The sequence below is a fragment of the Neomonachus schauinslandi genome, chromosome 2 (assembly GCF_002201575.2).
Source record: "Neomonachus schauinslandi chromosome 2, ASM220157v2, whole genome shotgun sequence".
NCBI lineage: Eukaryota > Metazoa > Chordata > Mammalia > Carnivora > Phocidae > Neomonachus > Neomonachus schauinslandi.
Window position 1 is genome coordinate 85,650,272 of NC_058404.1, and position 22,319 is coordinate 85,672,590.

General features: G+C 43.6%; 1 protein-coding gene and 1 pseudogene across 2 annotated transcripts in view; both read left to right on the forward strand.

The window, feature by feature from the left end:
• The window catches only part of MAML3 (mastermind like transcriptional coactivator 3), a 396,601-nt gene that overhangs the window by 186,456 nt on the left and 187,826 nt on the right, over positions 1–22,319 (forward strand). The gene's annotated exons all lie outside the window — the stretch shown is intronic.
• LOC110571271 lies at positions 8,194–9,993 on the forward strand (annotated as a pseudogene). Its single transcript, XR_002479776.1, has one exon. The product of XR_002479776.1 is annotated as an ATP synthase subunit alpha, mitochondrial-like (transcript).

A 22,319-nucleotide genomic window follows, 5' to 3' on the forward strand; every position in this document is an offset into this window, starting at 1 on the left:
CATACCATCCCCCAACAGCAAATTAATATTATCCTGATTTTGCGCACCAGACTTAGGCTCTAGCGTGACAGGTGGGGAGAAAACTTTTTTACAGGTATAGTACAAGTACTGATGAAAATCTTATTCCTAATTCATCGACCTACCTCTGTGTATTGATGGCTTTGTTTCAGAAACTGACTCACAGTGATACACTCATGAATCTATGGGTCATTTTGCAGACTCTACATAATATGGTAGGAAAACCAAAGATTAAACACATATAACAATGTGGGCTAGAAAATTTTATGCCCTGAAAAGAATTTTCAAAGGTAGTATAAATATAATTTATTACCAAATTCTGGAATCTGGGCAGCATATGTTGCCAATAATGTACAACTAAATCTAGAAATAGAAAACAAAATTAAAAAGCCAGCATGTCTTTATGAAAACTAAGAGAGTATTATGTCATCATAATGAAACCCTAGACCAAATCTACATAGTAGGGGTACAGAGCATCTTAATTTATTATTGTAATTGAACTAACACAAATATGACATCCAACCCACTCATCAGCATCACTCATGATCTATATTTAACACAGATTATAGGACAATATCATTAATAACAGAGTCTGGGGATTGAGCCCACTCCTGAGTTATACAAGTAAATCTTCATCAACGGCAGCTCTCTGCATCGTATCTCTGTGTTGCTGGGACATAGCAGAAATGGAGTCGGAACTGTTCTGTGCTCTTAAAGTGAAGGGTGACGTGTGCCAGGCATTGCATCATGGTGTGCATGTGAAGAGAGAGAAATAATAGCATCCATGTGAAGGAATTCAGAATCCAGTGTGCTGGGGGGAAGTGAAGTGGGTCTCCAAGGAGGGAGCCAGGATTTGAAGGTGAGTATAAGCGTTCATTCTCAAGGCAGCTAACACAAATTTCAGGAAACAATTTGCTTCCTTTCTCAGCCAACTTTCTTTGGCCTGGTCTAAAGTGTATCTTGTACTATTTATTGACTGCCTTCTTCATACCAGCTGATTTATCTATATTATTGTCACAGTGGTCTTCACAGAATTGAGGAATTACTAACCCTTTCTCACGAGGAGACCAAGGCTCAGAGTGGTTAAGTACCTTGCTCAAGGTCACGTAGCCAGGAAGTCAGGGAGTACAGATTCCGATCATTCTTTACTCTAGGTGCCCTCGTACATCTTTAGGTATTGCTACAGACTGAATGTTTTTGTCCCCTCAAAATTCGTATGTTGAAACCTAACCCCCAAGGTGATGGTATCAGGAGGGAGGGCCTTTGGGAGGCTCTGCCCTCATGAATGGAATTAGTGCCCTTATAAAATGGCTGGGAAAACTGCCTTGCCCCTTCCATCATGTGAGGATATAACGAGAAGTCTGCAGCCTGGAAGAGGGCCCTCACCTGACCATGCTGGCACCCTCATCTTGGACTTCCGGCCTCCAGACTTATGACAAATAAATGTCTGTTGTTTATAAGCCACCCAGTCTATAGCTGCCCAAACGAACTAAGCCAGATAGTGTGCCAATCTGACACAGAGTGAGTAAGATAAGTGTGGAGAACATAAGCCTGCCAAAACCCAAGTGAAGGCCATTGCTGGCAAGTTAAATGAAACAACCACAAAGCGTATTACTGGTGGGGGCAGCGGAAGGGCAAGGAAGGGAAGGTGTAAGGATGCACCTAAAGAACAATTTGAAAAATGCAAAAGAGCCATGCAGTTTGGAAAATTAAAGCAGTGGCAAATGTAGAGGTGCATTCACATTCATTTCAGCAAACAATTACTGAGAGCCTTTATAGAAGGCTCTGTCCTGGTGCCTGGTTCAGATGTGTAGGAGGTATCACTGCCCTCAAGGAATGTATAATTGAATGGGGGAAAAGACACATGACAATGTTCTAAGAGCTCTCAGTAGAGATATTAAGAAAGTACTATGGAAGCACAGGAGAGAAGAGAGGGAATTAGAGCTGAGAGATTTGGGGAAGGATTTGTTGAGTATAGGACCGTAGAGCTGGGCTGTGAAGAACAGACAGAGCTTTGGCGAGTGGTAATGGAGGCTGGAGCGGGGATAAGAATGTGTGAAAAGGGCATTCCAGCACTGAGGTCAGTAGGCACAAAGGTGCATGATGGGAATACCAAAGGGTGCCTAGAGGATAGGCTCAAAGGTAGAAAGCCAGACTGAACCATCTTTTGGAGAACCCAGACCATCATGCCAAGAAGTTTGGACTTTACTCAGTTAGCCACAGGGAGCCCTGATTTCTGAGCAACTTAATGATGTCTGGAGTTGTGGTTTAGGGTAATCATTCTGATGCCTCTGTCAAGAATGAAGAGAAATGAGAATACTTATAAGGCTTTTACAATAATGGTTTACATCAGAGGTGGAGAAACCTCAAGTGTGTGGCGGTGAAAAAGGAAGAAACATATAGAAGAGACTGTCATTGAAGAGGCAGCATCAGAAAAGATGTGGAGAATGGAATAGCAAGGAATGAGTGATGTGGCCATGGTCTTCATGAGTAAAGGTATCTCATGTGTTCCAGAAGGGAGAGGAAATAAGGCTGTTTGTAGAATACAGACATAAATCAAAGCTCGGTCTTCACAGTATGCAGAGTGAGGAAACAGTATTGGTGACAGAACTTTAGTCATATATACATCAAGGTTATAAAAGATTACTAGTGGAATTATGTCTGGCAAAGACAATAGATGTACCATGCGTTATATTAATTGGGTTTGTGCATATCCAGAGATGCTTACGCACTGGGTAGGTATACTACCATTGGCCATACATCAAAATTAACCTCATCATTTTAATTATAATACATGTTATACATGTCTTCAGACTAAATATATAAGTATATAAAATATATCTTTTATTTATGTATCTTTAAAACACCTTTATCACAGAAAAGATGGCCTCCGTTGATGAGAATTATCCGTTTTTGTTTTAATTTAGAGTTTTATCTTGATCCCTTGTGTAACCCTTGAGGCAAAATGAAACTGTGCCAGAATTTCAGAATGTGTCCAGCTTTTAATGTATTTCATCCCCTCTCATAACTGCCACCATCACTGCATGCCCACAATCATATCATATCTCATCACCCAGGCACTATTATAATATGTAATGTGCTAATGTAATATGGGTGTATACATTAGAACGTCATGATATTTTCTGATTATCTGGTCTGGAGCTGGCTTGAATAAGTGTAGAAAGTCTTACTAACTGATAGTAGACCCAGATTCTGTCTTTGGCTTGCCTCAAACTGGCTTTGTGACCTTGAGCAAATCATTTTGTGACTCTGGAGCTTAGCTTCCTTTTCTTTCCTTTCTTTCCTTTCTTCCTTACCTTTTCAGATGGAGTTGGACTAGGTGGTCCCTAGGGTCTCCTCCACCTGTAAGATACCCCATGCTCTTGATGCCCAGGACTCAGAGCACTCCTGCTCCATCTGTCCCGATCTCAGCCCATGACCATGGGCGGTACAAAATGTCGGCGATTGTAGTTTCAGAATATGCCATTGTCTGTATTTTAAAATCTCTTGGTCTTGGCAACCACACACAGCCCTCGGTGACCAGACTCTGTGGGGTTGGAAGTGTGTGGACGCTGGCGCAAGAGACAGGGAGAAACAGGGAGCACTGTGTGTGTGGTATCAAAGAAGCGCTGTTACCCAGCTGACCACCGGGAAATCAGTGTTTGTCTGTCTAGCCTCAGAAGCCAGCAGGGACATCGAGTTGAAGTCAGTGCATCTTGCTCTGTCTGGTTGGTGAAATTTTGAAGTCTGGGGGAAATTGCATGAAGTCAGAAAAGGTGTGGTATAATTTATGGAGGCGGTTCTCCTGAATCCATAAGCGGAAAGCACGTCTGTGTGCAGAGAAGCAAAGAGAAAAAAAGAGACATAAGAAAGGAGACAAAGAAGCTAGAGGAGTGGCTAACACAAAGTTGCGTTCTGCTGTTGTAGCCTTTGAGGTTAAGGAATAAAAATGTCCCTTGATATAGTATTGTCTAGACCAGACTTCTGTCATCAACCCTTAATTCACTTTAAATTGTCACTAACGTGAATCCTGTAGTGTTCTGTTGTTGTGGGTTAAATCTGTGAATGAGGTTAAGAATAAAGTACTTAGTTCTAGGAAACGAGAGTGCAATAATTACATTTCCACAAGGGACAAAATTTGATGAAATTATGCAGATTTAATTTAGTACTGAAAGTAAAGTATCTCTATAAAACTTCTGATTTTGAGTGCGTCTCTTAGATCTAGGTGGAAAGAAATACAAGTTGGCAAATAGCGCTGCAGCAGCCTCTTTCTCTCTTTCTTTCCTGTTCTCCATGTTTAAAAATAAAAACTAAACCGGTGTTTTCTGACACCTGGTAGAAACTTGACCCTTCTTTGCTTTCATAAAATAACAGAATAGACTCCTGGCTCCTGAGTCCAGCCTCTTGGCTCCCGTGTGTGAGTGAGAGGAGTTTCTAATATTTTGGGTTCAACGGGACTTCTTTCAGGGGGGTCACTTTTTAAAAGCTATTCAAGTGGCATTGTTGGGAGAAGGGGCTACCTATAGAGAGGAGGACCTGGAAGGAAACAGATATCTTGGAAAATTTCTAAATTATCCTTTTAAAACAACAAGTGCAAGGGGCGCCTGGGTGGCTCAGTCTGTTAAGCGTCTGCCTTCGGCTCAGGTCATGATCCCAGGGTCCTGGGATCGAGCCCTATATCGGGCTCCCTGCTCGGCGGGAAGCCTGCTTCTCCCTCTCCCACTCCCCCTGCGTGTATTCCTTCTCTCGCTGTCTCTCTCTGTCAAATAAATAAATAAAATCTTTAAAAAAAATAAAAAAATAAAACAACAAGTGCAAAAACAAAAACAAACAAAACAACAACTTAAGAAAGCTGAAGCATTTGAGAATGAGTTTTAGATAAAGGAAGCACCATTTGTCCCACGAAAGAAATGGGCCCAATATCGGACATGATGGATTTATGATTTTCCCAGGGAAAGAAGGAGGGCAGGGAGTGGAGGGCCTATTAACAAGATATTGCCCAAATCACTTTTTTCTTGCTGACTTGGAAGCTTCCTGAGTATTGTTTGCCGAATACATGTTTATTGCTTAAATCTATTTCGCGTATGTTATTTATTTATAACTTTAAAGATAATTTAAGATGTAAAATCTCCTCTGCTGAAATGTGGGTATTAATTTCCAAGCATCATTTATTGCACTTATGGCTGATGGATTGTTATGAGTCAGAACTAATAAACTTGTAAGGATTAATAGAATATTGGTCTGGAAAAAAAGGACGTGTCTTTATGGTTGCCATGTAACTGCATCTGCCGGCAAGGCTGGATTACATGAGGGGCCTGCTGTGCTCCGTGTCTTGTGGAGGAAGGGGGGTGATGGGCAGTAGGGGGGCACAGTAAAATGGATGATTACTACCTTCTAATTGAGTGGATATTGGCAGCAGTACATTGCCCAGGACATTAAGTGGCTGGCAAAGCAGAGAGCTTTTGCTAAACATGGTTACACTCTCCCGACAACGCCTTTCTATAGATGGGGCCAGGTGATGCTAAGGAAACCTGGCTTTGCTGAAACAAACCAGGCACAAGATGCAACAAGCAGAAAATTGCTATATGCCTTAGGGTTTATTTTCTCTCTGCAGATAAAGAATCTTGCACTCCACGGAGGTTACAAAGTATTGCTAGGACAAAGAGGTTTAGAAACACAACGGCAGCAAGCCCACCAGGTCTCCTTGACATTTAGGGAAGAATGCGTGGAGTTGAGTTTGGTTTTTCCTCCCCCTCCCCCCTTGAGGACTACCCCCCTCAGAAGCCAGAAGTGGAGGTTCCTTAGCTACACAGGCTTTGAACTCAGGGGTGGAGAGAGCCTCGTGGGTCCTATTTGTTTTCTGATGGAACTCGAAATGGGAGCTTAAGCGCCCTGGCGGCTCCCTCACCCTCTTTCTGAGAGGGTGCTGGGGGGACGGAGGAGAGGAGCATCTGCTTTCTGATTGATGGAGAATGACGTCACTGCTGCCCGGAAAGCTGAAAACTCAGTTCACCGCTGGTTTTTCACATGTTGATCTGGATTTGCAGACGAGAGAAGAGAATTTCCATGTAGGTTTTCACACAGCCTCTCATTTCCATTTTGGTTTTCTCTCTTTCCTCCCCTCCTTCTCCCTCCACCTCAGCGCACACTCACACTCACACATACTCACGGTCGACATGTTCACACACATACCCTCTCCCACTCTTTCTTCCTCTGGGCTCCCCCCTCCCTGCTGTGCTGGCTCCTTGTTTTCAAACAAAGCCCCAGGCTGACCTCAGGAAGTAGAAGGGTACTGGGGGTTAAGAGCTGCCTGTTACAGTAATCATTTATTAGACCTGAAGTTTGATTGGCCAAATTGGATTAAATAAATATTTAGCAGGCAGAAGCTGTCCTGACTGTGAACATCAAAGGGGTATGACAGACCACCGGCTGCTGGCAACAGGCCCAACGACCGGGGCCTGGCCACCGCCGGTGTTCACTCGCCGGTCTTAGGCCTTTACAATCCCAGAAAAAGACCCTTTCTGGGGTTCTGGAGGGGCGAGAGTACAGACAGACTTAAGCAAATGCACATGTATAAGAAGGAAGGCTTTTGGTGTCAATGTATTAGGTGTTGGATGTCTCCCCAGCCTGCCCTCGGGCCACAAACACACACCCCACAGCGCCTTTCCTTTGCTCCTGTTAGGAGGATGTGTTCGGGGGTTTGGGGAAGTCTCTGGCAGCAAGCTACAGAATAAGGAACAGTGACACATTCAATTTATCTCAGACACAAAGAGCTTTACTCTAAGGATGCTTATGGGCTGGGCCTAAGTGGGAAAAAGCCAGCAAGGGAATCTCTGGGGGCAAACCACGCCCTCTTAAGGGTCACATGGTCCATCTGTCCTCTGTCTGGTCTGTGTGTCTGTAGATGTCTCTCTTTCTCTTTTTCCCTCCTGCTCTTCTGCTCCTTTCCTTCCTTCCTTCCACTGTCAACATCTCTTGTCTCCTCATAGTAATTTCTTTGGAACTCCGCTTTCCCTTGTGGCTCATCCCGCCCCCTTCCGCCCCCTTGCCTTCTCTTCTGTGTCACTCATGATCTTTTAGGCTCTGCTGCCGCTGCTAACTGTTAGCGTTTCTCTGTTCCCACCACATTTCACAGAGTCAGAGGCTGATGGAGCGAGCTCTGTCCTCCAGATACCACAGGCTTCCCTTGGGTCAGGTGCTCATTCCTGGTTCAGCCCAGCTAGGATCCAAGGGATGTGGCCTCATGTACAAAACTTGTGGAATTTGGTCATTTCCTTTAAAATGGAGATGTGGAAGATCAGCAGTGCTGGTGACAGAGCTTGAAACTACATTAGTATCATATTATCTTTTCCAGTTGTTGGTCAGTCATGCACACCCAACTTTAAAGGGACTTGGTAATGTTTTTCTAGAAATAAAGATTTAATTGACAGTACCTATTTGGAATTTGTGGTGACTTAAGCTTTTTGGTTATTTCCTTGGCCTAACAAACACTTGGTTCAAAAATAGTGTCTGTTAGTATTGAAATAAATGATTTGCAATGGGGTATTTAAAACTCTTAATAAGCCATTTTTCAACTCCCTTCAAGCACTTTACAAGCACTCGTTTATATGTAAACAATCAATATGCTAATTACAAATAAGCCTTATCTGTTTATTGAAGCACCTGATCCAAGTCACTGTTAACTAAGCAACACTTTGTTAACCTTAGCTTGAGGTATTACATAATTCTGAGATCCATGAAACTTAACTTCTTTTCAAATATTTTAGAATTTATTCTTCCCACATGATGACATTTCTCCATTTCCAGCCAGTCCGAATTAGAAGGAAATATCAAAATATTCCAAGTTACCAAAAAATATCAAGGTAACAAAAACATCTAAACGAGTAAAGAGCTAATGCGTAAGTTAAGGAATCAAAGTCTGAGCATAGGGACAGGTAGTAGATGAGAAATCTCTGTACCTTCCCCTTCGATTTTGCTGTGAACCTTAAACTACTCCAATAAATAAATAAATAAATAAAGCTTTAACAATTAAAAAAACAAACAAAAAGTCAGAGCACAGGAGAAAGTCAGTGTCCTGATGTAGGAAATGAGACCTGAATACCTTTTATTTACATGATATTTTTCTTACGTAAATTTGGTTGAAGAAAGGCAGTCAAAAATCGCATTCAAGGTCCCAGTCAGTCCAGAGGCTGCGGCTGCAGAGAAACCACCCAAGGAGAACCTGCAAAGATGCTGTCCGTGCGCGTCGCCGCAGCCGTGGCCCGCGCCCTCCCTCGGCGGGCCGGGCTGGTCTGCAAAAATGCTTTGGGATCCTCCTTCATTGCTGCAAGGAACCTCCATGCCTCTAACACTCGTCTTCAGAAGATTGGCACTGCCGAAGTGTCCTCTATCCTTGAAGAGCGTATTCTTGGAGCTGATACCTCTGTTGACCTTGAAGAGACTGGGCGTGTCCTAAGCATTGGTGATGGTGTTGCCCGTGTACATGGGCTGAGAAATGTTCAGGCAGAAGAAATGGTAGAGTTTTCTTCAGGTTTAAAGGGTATGTCTTTGAACTTGGAACCTGACAATGTTGGTGTTGTAGTGTTTGGAAATGATAAACTAATTAAGGAAGGAGATATTGTGAAGAGAACAGGGGCCATTGTGGATGTTCCAGTTGGCGAGGAGCTATTGGGCCGTGTTGTAGATGCCCTTGGTAATGCCATTGATGGAAAGGGTCCAATTGGTTCCAAGATCCGTAGGCGAGTTGGCCTGAAAGCCCCTGGGATCATTCCTCGAATCTCTGTGCGTGAACCAATGCAGACTGGTATTAAGGCTGTGGATAGCTTGGTGCCAATTGGTCGTGGTCAGCGTGAGCTGATTATTGGTGACCGACAGACTGGCAAAACATCAATTGCTATTGACACAATCATTAACCAGAAACGTTTCAATGATGGAACTGATGAAAAGAAGAAGCTATACTGTATCTACGTTGCTATTGGTCAGAAGAGATCCACTGTTGCCCAGTTGGTGAAGAGACTTACAGATGCAGATGCCATGAAGTACACCATTGTGGTTTCAGCTACTGCTTCTGATGCTGCTCCCCTTCAGTACCTGGCTCCTTACTCTGGCTGTTCTATGGGAGATTATTTTAGAGATAATGGCAAACATGCTTTGATCATCTACGATGACTTATCCAAACAGGCTGTTGCTTATCGTCAGATGTCTCTGCTGCTCCGTCAGCCCCCTGGTCGTGAGGCCTATCCTGGTGATGTGTTCTACCTACACTCCCGTCTGCTAGAGAGAGCAGCCAAAATGAACGATTCTTTTGGTGGTGGCTCCTTGACTGCTTTACCAGTCATAGAAACACAAGCTGGTGGTGTGTCTGCTTACATTCCAACAAATGCCATTTCCATCACTGATGGACAGATCTTCTTGGAAACAGAATTGTTCTACAAAGGTATCCGCCCTGCCATTAACGTTGGTTTGTCTGTGTCTCGTGTTGGATCTGCTGCCCAAACAGGGCCATGAAGCAGGTGGCAGGGACCATGAAGCTGGAATTGGCTCAGTATCGCGAGGTTGCTGCTTTTGCCCAGTTCGGTTCTGACCTTGATGCTGCCACTCAGCAACTCTTGAGTCGTGGCGTGCGACTGACTGAGCTGCTGAAGCAAGGACAGTATTCTCCCATGGCCATTGAAGAACAAGTGGCTGTTATTTATGCTGGTGTAAGAGGGTATCTTGATAAATTGGAGCCCAGCAAGATCACAAAGTTTGAGCATGCTTTCCTGGCTCATGTTATCAGCCAGCACCAGGCCCTGTTGGGCAATATAAGGACTGATGGAAAGATCTCAGAACAGTCAGATGCTAAGCTAAAAGAGATTGTAACAAACTTCTTGGCTGGATTTGAAGCTTAAAAACTCCTGTGGATTCACATGAAATACCAGTTATGGTTTTGTCGTCATTTATTCTAGTAATCATTTCCATTTGTAAAAGGATTACTCTCATACTCCAGATGTACAGAAATTACCTTAAAAATAAAGGTTCCATATTGGTTGGTGGGGAAAAAAAAATCGCATTCAAAATATTCTGCAAATCGGGAAGTTTTTTCTGAAAATTTTCTAAAACTTCTTAAGTGTTCTTTTCACTCTCTAAAAGCAGTTCCAGAAAAGGAGATGACTGGAGGCTACACGGGAGGAGTGTTGACGTCAACTGGGAAGAGGTTTAGGCCAGAGGGAGATAAGGGTGCGCGCCCTGATGAAGAGAATGCATTCCACGGACCTACACAACTGTCAAGAACTTTAGCATGCTAGAAAAAAAGCTAGAGGAACTGTGGGGGCTTGTTTCAGAACATCAGGCATCGTATTATAACGTAAAAACATAATTAAATATCATTTAAAATAACAAAACACAAATGCAAAACATTTTAATATGTCTCTGCAGTTCTGGGCAGTTCAAGGTAAGAAGAAAGAGCAAGGAAACCCTGTCATGTTCAAATCGCGTTATAGTGTGTTGGTGAATTTTTTTTTTTTTTAAGATTTTATTCACTTATTTGAGAGAGAGAGCGAGCGCGCGAGTGAGAAGCAGGCTCTCCGCTGAGCAGGGAGCTCAACATGGGGCTGAATCCCAGGACCCTGGGATCATGACCTGAGCCGAAGGTTTAACCAACTGAGCCACGCTGGCGTCCAATGTGTTGGTGAATTTTAGCTGCAAGAGCAGTAGGCTAGCTCAGGCTGCCACGCCTCTCATCCAGCGAAGGTTAATGGAAGGATCAATGAGGTAGCCAGGGAAGAGGAACCTGAACGCAGGACACCTGGGCTTTATGGCCCCTGGAACTCGGGGGTAGGTTTAATGCTCTGCTGTCACAGTCTTGAGATGCTTAATAATTTTTGATCGAGGGGCCCTGCCTTTTCATTTCACCTGGGCCCTACAAATTGTATAGTCAGGCCTGCTGGAAGTGCAGGTTTCTTCACAGCGTCTCAGGATACAAGAACCATAATCTAAGTTATTCCAGGAGAGAGGAAACAAATTTCACCCTCCTTCTACCCCAGAACTTTTTTAGAGAACTAAAGATTTGACGGTAGCTGCCCTTCTCACCCCTCAATTCACACAGCCTACAAGTGGCCAAGGGTTGAAATTTCTAGAGCAGTGACAAAGCCTTCGATTTCATAATTAGAAACAAACGAGCTAAAAAAAACCCATCATGGAATCAGTTGGTACCATGATAACCTAAGTAACCAACATACTCAAGTATGGTTAATCAAGAAATAGTAGAAAGGTCTACTGTCAGATTACTTCTCATATAAACATAGAAAAAGAGACTTAGAGAGGGTGCCTGAAAGGACCGAGAAGAGGGAAAGTGGCCAAGGAGGGGAGGAGAGTATTGTGAGAGAGGAACGGGGACAGCACACCACGAGGACGTGTGACCTGTGTCTTCACTGCTTCAGTTTGTGCCTTTAACCTCTTCCTTGCTACCATATTTTGAGTGCTTATAATTGACTCTTCAGTCCTGCCAACGCTGCCTGCCTTAATTGATAACGATGTTTTCTTAATACAGCACTTTTGTAATGAAAGAGCTTAATTCCTGCAGGAATGACCTTTTAATATCTTCAGAGCTGCTGAGCTCTGTAATGGTAGGGATGTCCTCTTCATCTTGTACCCTTGGCCCTTCTTTGTGTTAGTGAAGGTCCAATGCACAGTCTTCCTCAACACCTTTGTGAATTCAGTGTGGGAATCCGTGTCCACAAATTCTACCTGGAGACGTGTTCTGGTGGTGGACAACTCTTACGGTCACAGAGCTTTTTCTGGTAGAAAATGTGGACATCTCCTTCACTGTGGTTCTTTTGACTCCGCTGAAGAAGAAAAATAGTTGGCCACCAATTAAGATGATCTACATTTCTATAGGAAGAATTTGGGTAGGTTCATTCCAAGAGAGCCTTTAGGGTAGGACGGACACCTTGACAGGCTTGAAGTGTCTTCACCTCTACAACCAGGGGGAAGGAGATCACCTGGCTCGTGCAAGCCTGAGCATCCATGCCAGACTTCCTTATAGCCAATGGGTCTACAGTTCCAAACTTTTGCACAATCTAATAAAAATTACTCGCTCTCTTTTCCTCCACTTCCATCCTTCCTGTTGCCCTATGGCATGGTTAAGTTGTCTGGCATCTTGCAAAACAGATGAACAAATTTAGCTCTTTCTGCCTTAAAAAAAGAATGTAATTAACAGAGACTCGCATAACAGCAGTTGATTCATAGTTGCTTCTCGAGCCTGAAAGCCAAATATTCTCCAGCAAGCACAGCCTATGCCTATACATTGTGTGCTAACTAGTAAGTGCTGTCATGATGGTGTAGATGCTACTATATTTGCGTTTAAGCTGTTCCCTGAGATAAACTATCACATCTGAATAGTGATACAACATTAATAGAGTAGCTGTGCTGGTTTCATTCTGACTTCAGTGTTCTAAAACTCCCTGGTGACTGAAGTTATATGGCTCTGTTTTAATAGCCTTCAAGTCATAATGGATAAAATGTGGGCAGCTTCTAGTTTAGAAAGTGTTAACTAACTTCAAAGAAAACACTGCTTTGTGGTGATTATCAATGCCAATGGCTAACCAGCACCATGGGTTAATTAAATGTCATTATCTTCTAGAAATTTCACTTTGATTTTTAATACAGTTTTCCACTCTAGTGGAGATATAGCATTGCTGCTACGAAGTAACAGCACTGTTTGATTAAAAGTTTGATTTTTCTCTCCTTTTCTGTCCACTCTGAAGTAGCACGAAAATAGTCACAAGGGAAGTGATTTATCTCAACTCTGCATTTTGGGGGCTGTTGAAAACTTTCCCACCATCTTGCTTATAAGTTTCTGATACTCTTTAATATACTTTCTTGTGATCCTGAAGTTACTACCTTTGACTTCTTGCTCTTCTCATCTAATCTATTGTCAAGTGTGGCCAACTGCACTCATGGTAGCTCCGCATGTATATGCCCTCCTCTGCATACCTGTTGTCCTTGCCCAAATTCAGTCGTTCTCGGATTCTCTGACCTATATCAATATCTTCCAAACTGATTTCTGTCCTCCAGAGACCATTCCAGTCCCTCAGATGCCCCCTCCATTGTGAGTCCCACAATGTCACTCCCGTCAAGTCTCTTCTTGCTTACAAACTCTCAGGGGCTCTCCATGGCCCATGGAACAGAGCCCAGATTCTGCTATGGCCAGCCAAACATGGAGTCTGTGATCCAGCTCCAGCCACGATGCTTCCTCCTAGGCCCTCTTCTCTACCCAGACACACTGTCACCTAACTGCGCCTTGCTGTGCATGGCCTCCACTTCGTGCTTTGGTTCAAGCTGCTCCCTTTTCTGGACTGCTTTCCCCTAATCCTTACAGATCCCGTCCTACCCTTCCTTAAAGATCCACAGCTTCTTCAGAGGCCTTTCCTTATTCCTTCAGTAGGGGTGCATTTCTCCTTTCTCTGCATGCCCGTAGCAATTTATTTGTTTCTCCTAACACTCCTAACTTTCTGTATCATTTTAATATATTTCCCAGTAGCCCCTAAACTACCTGAAGGGAGGGTCTGAGAGTCATCCTTGTTCCACCAAGAGTGCCTTGTAGAGAGGGCCTTAGACACGGAACATGCCCATTAATATTTACCAAGTTAATAAACCCATTTCCAGCCAATCAATGAACGGCTTTGGAGCTGATTATTAAATATAACTATCTTTTAAGTTAAAAGAAAGCTATTATGGGCATTGCACTGATGAAGAAAAAGTTATCAGTAAGGAAAGAGGAAGGGTAAAATGAACCCTGTGGTGTCGGATTAGAATCAGAGTAACAGGATGAACTACTATTATCTATATATTTTAAGAGATAGATAGATGTATATAAATAGGTCAGTATACATACATATATTTCTTAGTTCTGTCTGCTGAGATGCAATAAGCTCACCTTATATCATCCGTATCTTGCTTCTAAATACCATTCCCCAGTAAAAAGAACCAAGCCTCCTTGGAGAAGCGGTTGATTCCAGGGCTCAGGCAGGGAAAACACAAAATGAGTCTATCTTGGGCGCCTGGGTGGCTCAGTCGGTTAAGCGACTGCCTTCGGCTCAGGTCATGATCCTGGAGTCCCTGGATCGAGTCCCGCATCGGGCTCCCTGCTCGGCAGGGAGTCTGCTTCTCCCTCTGACCCTCCCGACCCTCCCCCCTCTCATGTGCTCTCTCTCTCAGTCTCTCTCTCTCAAATAAATAAATAAAATCTTAAAAAAAAAAAATGAGTCTATCTTAAGTTCCATCCTATAGCGCCAATAAATAAGGAAATTCTCAAAAAACAAACAAAAAACTCAAACAACAACAACAAAAACGACAAGTTCTTCTCAAAAGAACACTGAAGTCAACGTAAATGTCTTCCCAGTGACCAAAGCTGGAACAGTTTGGACAATTTGGGCAGCAAAATAAAAAATGATAGTATTGAATTTTAACCCATAGATTCAATTAATAGACAGGGGTTTAAACTGATTAAAAAACAAGCAAATAGGGGAGAAGGGGCGGCTCTTCCTTAAGTAGAATTCCAGAAAATACATGTTGAAGGAAAGTGGGAAATAGAATCACCATTAGGCAGACACCACAGTAATAATTGTTTCAGACAAGATCCACAGATGGATGCTAAAATTAGTGAGCAATGTCTGAGGAGAAACAGGATTTGCATAGTCTCAGCATATTTCCCCCAAGATACTTATTTACTACAAAGGGAAAGATAGTAACTGTACTATGGAGGAACCAGCAGACACCAACTTAACCAAGTGATCAAGGGGAGCATCACCAGTAATAAGACATATTGACATCACAAACCCTTGATATGATATGCACTGAGAAGGACACAACATCGTCTTCGTAGCCGTCTTGCTAAAAATGCATGACTTCGCGCCAGCCTTGAAGGAACATTAGACAAACCCAAACTGAGGAACATTCGGCAAAACCACAGTTCAGTACGCTTCAAAAGTGTCAAGGCAAAAAAAGGCAAGGAAAGACTGAGGAACTGTTACAAACTGGAAAAGACTAGGAAGAAATAGAACTAAATGTGGCATGGAATCGTCTTGGATAGGATTCTGAAACAAAAACGACATTAGTGGAAAAAAATGGTGAAATTCTACGAAGGTCTGTAGTTTAATTAATAATACCGTATGAATGTTAATTTCCTGTTCTTGATAAGTGTATTACGGTCATGGAAGACGTTAACATTAAGGAAAGCAGTGTAAAGGGTAAGAAGGGCTTTGTGCTATTTTTGCAACTTTTCTGTAGGTGAAAAATAGTTCGAAATTAAAAAAGAAAAAAGTTAAGGGAGGTTATTGGTAATTAACACTATAAACATTTCTTTAACGAAAGAGGATCCAAAATACCTTTAGAGCAAGTCAAGCAGTCAAATAATATCCTTTGTATTCTTTCTACACACCGTTTCTTTCCATGTCTTCCATCTCTTGCTTCCAGGTATTTCTAGATAAGTGGGTCTAACCACCTAGGCAAAAGTGCTTTCCTTCAGGTTAGAAAATACGGAACATATGCCTTCTCTGTGTGTGGATATTTGGAGTTTTCAGCTGACCAAGGCTCTGTCCGGAACCTCTTCTGAGAACATGCTGTAGGCAGCAGCATTTCTTCCTTTTCCTGGACCTTCCGGAGAAGGTCCTGGATCATCTGGATCACCTCAGGAAGGTCTTTGAGCAAGACCAGAGGTCTTTGAGCAGGACCCTCCTGGCATCTGGGCTTTCTCCCTCCTATTTCTTCTTGCACTGTGACTTGGCAGAGCGGTCGGGATTTCCAATCCTAAGATGACTGGACTGTTAGAATACTCATTTCCTTTTCCCTCTATATATTCTCCTTTTCCAGGGAACCAGCCGACATACTCAGTTGACATACCTTTTAAAAAATTTTTAGTTTTGGGAATATCCAAACACACAGAAAAATAGAATATAATAAGCCCTTTGTCAACTTGTTCTTAACCAGACAGATACCTTTTCCAGAAGTCATCAATGGTCCCTACTCTGCGTGGTGAGGATGAAGATGACAGCATGGCCCCAGTTCCTATACTTCTTTGTATTTATCTTTATACTCTTGTTTGGGGGACAATATCCTATTTCTTGGCCACTTTATCTTATCGACTATAGGAGCAACCACTCCAGAACAGGGACTCACAAAAGATCCCCTCTGCCACCCTTCTGTACAATGCAGATTGAGGTCATTTCTGGGGTGGCTCATGAAAGAGGGACCTTAGTTTTGCTTAGGGGCCCAAATTTACTGGATGCTAATCTCAAAATCATTTTTGCTCTAAAGGTATAGTTCTCCTAACAGAAGCTGAAATCATTTTGCGGATTAGACCTCTCTGTTACCAAACACCAAAGGAAAAATGGTCACGAGAAAGAGTTCTTCCTGGTGCTCATCTGGGTTTTTCCATCCTCAGTAACTCAGGTTTGGGGATCTTAGGTTTTATCCTAACAAAGCGTTCCAGCTGTTTTGTCGTGAGAAGGGGATGGGCTAAAGGGATACTGAAATGAGATGAATGAGATGAATAAGATACTCATTTCCTGAGGGGAAGAAAGATTTTTACATCTGTATCCAAGTAGGGTATCAAAGTTTGAAGCCACACCTCTTTGAGAGAAGTACTAGTAGGGAGTGAGGCTTGCCAGTTGAGGAAAGTGTTAGAATGCCTGACTTCAGTAGCCACCGAACAATTTTACAATGGGCTATGATTTTTATTTCATGGTGGTAAGGCGGAATGCCATTTTTTGGTTCAGGCTAACAGAATTCAAGATGTTTACATGGAGGCAATTTTCACGTGTTATGAATTGGAAAAAAAAAAAGCAAAAGTTTTTATGCAAGTAATAATGAAAGGTAAAGATTTCAGAGATGGTTCTTTTTATGTTAAGTAAAAATAGCCTCTTAATGTACATGCAAAGAAGCAATCAAAAGAAGAGGAATACCTTTATGCCCACCTGTGACTGCCTTGACTTCGATCATCTCAGATGTGCCATTAACAAAATATTCTCTTTTACCGCATGTCTCCATCTTCGGAGTAGAATTTCTTTCTGTGATTTTATTACAATGCGGCTGCTATCTCTGGATTAGAAGGACATTATAGAAGCACAAGGATTTTGTGAGTTTCTGTGTCTGGGGAGAGAAGAAAGACAGTCGGTTGAAGAAGTTTGGGGTCAGTATCACTTTTTTTATTGCATGGTGATATTTCAAACAGTAAAATGTGCTGTGCTGCTGAGTGGCAATGGGAGCGAGTTCATGCTTTGTTGAGGAACATATTTAACATTCCTACAGATGCCGGATTCTGGACATGTAACAAGGTCATATCTCAAAACAGAGCCGTAAAGTAGTGTCATTAAGGTATTGGTCTGTCGTCTTTTGCAAGGTTCTCTTCTTTCCTAATAAAAGTAGATGATAATCAAATAACTACCCTTTTATTTTTCCTAGACAAAGAAACTAAACAACAAACTTACGACAGAGTCAGTACCTTGTGACCCTATGGGTTATCAAAAAATGTTATCTGGGGCGCCTGGGTGGCTCAGTTGGTTAAGCGACTGCCTTCGGCTCAGGTCATGATCCTGGAGTCCCGGGATCGAGTCCCGCATCGGGCTCCCTGCTCGGCAGGGAGTCTGCTTCTCCCTCTGACCCTATCCCCTCTCATATGTCCTCTCTCATTCTCTCTCTCTCAAATAAATAAATAAAAACTTTTAAAAAAATGTTATCTGCCTTTTAGTAAACTAGGGAAATATCCAATATTGTTAGAAAGCTTTTCATATATATATATATTATATATATATATATCTCTCTCTTAAATGGAACACTTCGTTCCCCAGTGTGCAGGACAAGGAAGGCATTTATTATAATTTTCAGGAGGGGCTTATTGTTGTTCATTTGTCCATATTCTCCAGGCCTGAGGTGATGAGGCTATTCCGTGCATGTTAAGTCAGGAGACCAAGGAGAACACAAGAACCAAATGTGCTCTCCGTGGCTTATGTAAATTCAGGAATACTTGACCTGACATCAACCGCCCTGGGACTCAAAGGTCACCATTCTCTACAAGTTGCCCTGACTGTTCCCAGTTCGTGACAAAGGGAGGTGTAGGAGTACATGCCTCCCCGAAGGGCAAGACCCATTCCGCCGAGCTGCTCGCCTGGTGGAGCCTCATGGTGCGCTTGCCCCAGCACCTGGAGCCTGGTGGGTGGGAGCCAGACTTTTTCCAAGGCAGGTGCAGCGAGTGACAAAGAGGCAGAGTAGAGTACAAGGCCAGGTCGGAGACTCTGAGCGTGCTGGTCTCGAGGCCCCATGAACGTGGTTACGGAGCGAATAGTTCTCAGTGTGTTAATTATCCTTCTGGAACCCTGTCATAGGGAGAGCTCACTCCACCTCTCAGCCTTGGGGTGCAGAGATCACATGGGGTGGAGGGATTGCAGACTGCCTTAGGCCTCTGGTCCTGTCTCTTCTGAAGGGACAGCTTTATCCTTCTGCCCGCTAGACAGGAGCTACTGCTGCCTGATGCTGACACCAATGCTCCAGCTCCATCTTGGCTGCATCCCTTGTACCTAGGGGAATAGGCAGCGATTTGGCAAGACGCCTGGGAGGTGGATGGCGCCCCCGTGAGCATGGTGTGTGGCATTTCTCGGTGTTGCCAGATGCATCCATCGCTGCTTTCTCACTCTTCCCGTGGAGAGGTGGAGAGAAGGACCATTGCAGGGCAGGCTTTTAAATGAAGAACAGGGAGAGGTAAAAGAAACCTAAGCCCCGTATCTCTTCATGTCCGGAACTTAAAAATGGAGGCGAGTATTCACTTTCCTAAAACTTTTGAGAAATAAATTGAAATCTTGTGTCGAATTCCCCTGCTTTTTCAGACTTAGCTAAGGCAGGAAACCGATCCATTGCGTTATCGACTGGTATCATTAGCCTGAGGTTAGGGACCCACCGTTCTCTCTGAAGCAGGCCTGCCTTCTTCTCTCTGCCAGTGTATTATCCCTCTATCATTTTTGCTCTCTCTCTATTGCCTTTGATATGGTAATGATCTTGCGCAAGAAAAGCCATTTTTTCTTATATGAGTGCTTAAGGAATTAAAGGTGAGTGAGAGGCGGAGAGTGTTAAGAAGGATGGCAGTTTGTCATTAAAAAATAAATAAGTATACCCCTCGGAATAAAAAAGAAAGAAAGAAAAAGGGAGCCGAAGTGGGAGGACAGGCAGGTGTCTCTCCGCAAAGGCAGGGGATGGTGTTACTAACAGGCTGGCTTAAAGCCCTCTTAACAATGTGCGGTTGCTCTCCCTAGCTCATCATTGATTTCCCTCTGCCCTCCACAGACCTGGCTGCAGTTAAGCCTCGTGTCCTCCACGTGATGCTGAGCCGAATCAGATTTTCCTTTTAGTTGTTCGATCAAATTTTCCTTCCTAGAGCTTAGAAGGCACACTTGGGACCATAGAGTAATTGCCTCCCCGCACTGAACTGCTGATACCTTTATTGGATTGGGATAGGGTTTCAGAGGACTGTGTTTAACATGCAGTGAGCCGCAGCAATGCAAACAGCTCCAGTGTTTAAACAAGCATCCATTAGGCCAGGAAACAAGGCAGTGCCAGCCCATTTGGTGCTCTGCAGTGCTGGCCGCTTGAGGTGAGCAGGGCAGCCCGGGCGCGGAGCGGGAGAGGGCAGGTGCGAAGGCAAGTGGAGGAATCGTAGTGTCAGAGAAGGAGCAGATTCTCTTTAGATTTGCCGAAGAGGGCGTGCAGGGGGGAGGGGGAGAGAACTGTTGTGGCTAGGGACATGTGCAAAGCTCATTAATATCTCATTATGTTAGAATTGCAATCTCCCTGCAGATCCGCGTTAACATTTGCAGTGCCAGAGGAAGGGCTTTGGGAAAGCGGCAGCCCCCCCCCCCCTTTTTTTTGCAAGCCCCAGCAAGCTCCAGACGCTTGTTTTACACTGAGGGAGTGGTGGTGTTGAATTCGTGAGAGAAGGCTGTGAGAAAACCCCAAAGGAGCAATAGTGAGCAGCGCAGAGAGTGAAGTGAGACTGAAAACTGTAGTTTGTAAATAACAAAGTGACCAGCTTTCCAACGTGGCAGCAAGCAATGGAGGGGGGAGAGAGTTGACCAGGAGCCAGGAGAGGGAAACTGTGGGGCTGGAGTTTGAGCCATCCTGGAGCCTGGATGTGAGGGTCAGTGTAGGAGGGGCTCCAGAGTCAGGCGCGGGCCTCCCACAGAGTGTCACGTGCCCACGGAGGGCAGCAGAAAGTGGAGAGGAGAGAGGGGACAAATGAGGAGCAATAAGAATAGGGTGAGGTGATTCAGCCAGGGAGATATGGGAGGACTGACTCTCACCTGTTCCCACCTGCGCGAAGGGGGTGGGGGGTGATTGGAGCAAAAGGAAGGCTATAAAGCAGATAGAAAGAAGGTCATGTTCACAGGCCTCGCTTTTGTCAGATCAAACCTGGCTGGGCCCAAACTCATCCAGGCTTTTTACCCCAGAGATGAAATTCTCCTCTGCCACAGCTCCATAACCCAGGCCCCAGCCTGGTCCCCCGACCTCACTCATCCCAGACAGTAATCCCAGGGACTCCAGTCCTGAGAGTTTGGCCTCAGGGGAGGAAAAGTTGGAACCAATGTCCTGTAGAAGTTACAACTTCTCTGCAGACCCTTAATCCTGCTCTGTTAAAGGATCAGATGTTTCTCTCTGCCCTGAACAAATACGTGTTTGAAAGGTTATGAAAGGCGGGTGGTGACCACTTTAGCAGTTTTGTAACAGGATGTACCAAAGCACAACAGTGTGTGGATTTTGTACTATGGAGGCACCTTAAAGTGATTCGTGTCAAAGTTCTTTGAGAATACCCCATTTCCTTCTTTCTGTTTTAGGAGTTTTTCTTTCTACCTTAGAATTCTCTTGCTGTGAGCGTCTGGCATTCAAGTTCCGTTTCTAGCATAAGTGGACACAGATGCACACACACAGATCCACAGAGATCTCACCCATGTGGACACTCAACCAATGTCCCGAGAGCAAGGAGTAAATGAAAGAGCATGTCCTGTAAAGTGGCAGGGACAGTTTTCAGGTATGGTTTGTGAAGACCTTTATGGTCATGCTGTGTTCTGACTTAACACAATATTCCATAGAAATATGGATTATTCATTAACTTACAAAAAGGCCAAAAAATAAAAAGTTAATGCCGTCATTAATCTGGTTGTGTTCCCTTTCAAAACAAAACAAAGCAAAGCCAAAGTCGAGCCATATTGGTCATTACTTTGTTATGCACAACAGTGCTTGTAATGAACATTTAAAAATAAATGTATTTGATAATCACAACCAAGTTTATTTAGGTTAGAAAAACAGTTATGGCATACAAATACTGCTGAGAAACAAATTTAACAAGGCTTTTTACAATGTGACCTCTATAGAAAAAATAGTAAAATTCAGACTTCTGTGTATTAAAATCTATCATTCTTTTGACTATGCGGCTTTGACAAATCAAGCAAGAGTCATAAGAACAAAGCTGGGAGACAGTTCAATTGCTATAATTTCAGAGCCGACTATAAGAAAAATATACTTTATGCTGTTTACATGACTTTCCCAAGCTTGATCCCATTTTAACAAAACAAAGAAATGAAGAATCAATTGTTCGGAACCGCGGACTAGCCTTCTAGAGCTGACTTTTGCGTGTGACCACAGCAGGTTCCTGTTGTGGGATGTGTTTCCATGTGCCGCTTCCTGCCCCTCCGTTCTCTGCAGCGGCATGGGCAGGACCCATGCTGACTTGTACTTTTCAGCCTGTCGTTTCCTGACAGCGAACCTCTCCCATCTTAAATCCCTGTGCTTTCCTTTCTAGGAAAGAGAACGTGGAAGTTAAGTTTCATCCAAGAACTTTCTCCATAACAAAAAAAGCATGACATCCAAATTGCCCATTTGAGAAGAGAGTGATACAGCAGAATTATAGTTCAAAGTAAAATAGGATTTAACTTCCAGCTGAAAAGAAAAAGTGAATTCCTTGCTCCTTTCAGGCTTTTGCTATGAATCCAACTTTAAAGTGAAATATCAGAAAATCAAGGACGAGATGGGACTTAGATCTTTCATTCCCTCTTCCATCCCCCTTCTTCAATGAAGACCATATCTAAATCATCCCAGATGGCTGTTCTATTTTTAAAGAGCTCCAGAAAAGGAGATTCTACCACCTCCTCAGTAACCCATTCCAGCATCTCTTGTTCCTCACTGCCAGAATTTTTTTTTTCTAAAAGCCTTCGGGGGCGGGGGTGGGGGGGTGGGGGGAGGCACAGTATCCCAGATTTAGGGAGCTATGCTATTCCTCT